Here is a 2,541-nt window from a genome sequence, read left to right as displayed (position 1 = left end):
TCATGCTACGAAATTGCGCTACCACTTCTGAGCTGAAGCTATGAACACAGTCTGCTATGTTCACAATAGAGTAACCTTGAAAAAAGGGACTCGTACTACATTATATGAAGTTTGGAAAGGGAGAATACCTACAGTCAGATACTTCCATGTGTTTGGTAGTAAATATTATATCTTGACTGATCGTGAACAAGGAAAGAAGATGGATCCCAAGAGTGATGAAGGAATATTTCTGGGCTACTCAACAAATAGCAGAGCATTTAGAGTCTTTAATTCCAAAACAAAAGTAATGATGGAATCTATCAATGTTGTGGTTGATGATCAGCAGACTGATGTCAGAGACGATGTTGAGACATCCCTAAATGTTTTCCCAGCTGATTTCCCAGACAAAAGTAATGAGAGTGAACTCACTCAAGCTGAACCTGAAGCTAACAAAATTAATAAGGGACCCTCTATCAGAATTCAGAAGGATCATCCTAAAGATCTCATTATAGGAGACCCAAATAAAGGGGTCACAACTAGATCAAGGGACGTGATCTCACATGGCTGTTTTGTATCCAAGATTGAGCCTAGGAATGTCAAGGAAGCCTTGACTGATGATTTCTGGATCAATGCCATGCAGGAAGAGGTAGGCCAATTCAAGAGAAATGAAGTATGGGAACTGGTTCCAAGACTTGAAGGAATAAATGTCATAGGAACAAAGTGGGTGTATAAGAATAAATCTGATGAACAAGGGGTGGTTACTAAAAATAAAGCAAGATTTATAGCACAAGGGTACACTCAAGTTGAAGGAGTTGACTTTGATGAAACATTTGCCCCTGTAGCTCGCCTTGAGTCCATTAGACTATTGCTTGGAGTGGCATGTATTTTGAAGTTTAAACTGTTCCAAATGGATGTAAAGAGTGCCTTCTTGAATGGCTACTTAAATGAGGAAGTATATGTTGAATAACCTAAAGGATTCACAGATCAAAATCTTCCAAAGCTTATGTACAAGTTGAGAAAAGCCCTCTATGGTTTGAAACAAGCTCCTAGAGCATGGTATGATAGACTCACAGTGTTCCTCACTAACAATGGATACAGGAAGAGAGGTATTGACAATACCCTATTTGTTAAGAATGAAGGAGGAAAACTCATGGTGGTTCAAATATATGTGGATGATATTGTGTTTGGTGGGATGTTAGATCAGATGGTCAAACATTTTGTTAAACAAATGCAGTCTGAATTTGAAATGAGCCTTGTTGGAGAGCTGACCTATTTTTTTGGGCTACAAGTCAAGCAGATGGAAGATTCTATCTTTCTATCTCAGAGCAAATATGCCAAAAACATTGTTAAAAAGTTTGGCATGGAGAATGCAAGTCATAAAAGGACACCTGCTCCTACACATCTGAAAGTCTCCAAAGATGAAAATGGTGTTAGTATAGATCAAAGTCTCTACAGAAGCATGATAGGAAGTTTGCTATATCTCACAGCAAGCAGGCCCGACATTGCTTTTGCTGTAGGTGTTTGTGCTAGATATCAAGCTGAACCAAAGTCAGTCACATAAACCAAGTGAAAAGGATACTGAAATATGTCAATGTCACTAGTGACTATGGGATGTTGTATACTCATGAATTTGGATCTATGTTGACCGGATACTGTGATGCTGACTGGGCTGGAAGTGGTGCTGATAGGAAAAGCACATTAGGAGGATGTTTCTTCTTGGGGAACAACTTAACATCATGGTGTAGCGGGGTATTCGTTACCTTTAGATTTATTGACTAAATAAAAAGTAAACCATACAAGTCGAGTCGCCACCGCACTTCTATTTATCCAAAGGAAAGGTTAGAAAGCGAACAAAAACTGAGAAGTTTTATCAAATCAAAAACTAATAAAAATGTCAGAGATCGGGGTAAGGGGGTTGGTTATGCAATGGGAAGGTTTTAAGCACCCAAAACATCCTAGGTACTCCTAGGGAGCCCTTTTCACAATTTGTTGTAAGGTAGGTTGGTATTTGTGAAAATTATTTGTGCAAATATGATTGGGGAGATGAGAGAAGAATGTACAAGTTATTTACAATTTTTGTGTTTGAATGGAAAAACCCATTGCCTACGTACCATCTTAAAAAAGGTAGGATAAAAACCTCGTAGTTCGGGGTAAAAATCTCAAAATAAGTTGGTGAATTGATTGGTCCAAAAGCCTTAAGGTCTTTTGTTATCCAAGGGAGAAAACTCAACCTAAAACCACAAATCCACCATGTGAGGATAGCTTCAACATGCTAGTGAGGGGTTAACCCTATAATAAGCATGGAAGACTCATTGTCCATCACTAAGGATATAGGTGAGTATTATATCAACCTCAAGGATAACTCAAACCTAATAGCTAATGGTTATGAAAAGTTTTGATAAGAAAGTGGCCATTGAACCCACAAAACATTTGAATGAGTTATATTTACCAATGAAAAGTATTTACAAAATATGGTCAAAGTTGACTTTAGGATTCAATTCAAAATAAGTGTTATGAAAAGAAAGTTTAAAAATCAAAAGCATAATGCTTAGGTTTCTAATG

Source organism: Lathyrus oleraceus, chromosome 4 (assembly GCF_024323335.1).
Source record: "Lathyrus oleraceus cultivar Zhongwan6 chromosome 4, CAAS_Psat_ZW6_1.0, whole genome shotgun sequence".
Lineage (NCBI taxonomy): Eukaryota > Viridiplantae > Streptophyta > Magnoliopsida > Fabales > Fabaceae > Lathyrus > Lathyrus oleraceus.
The sequence above is the reverse complement of the archived record's forward strand: the minus strand, read 5'-3'. Positions refer to the sequence as shown.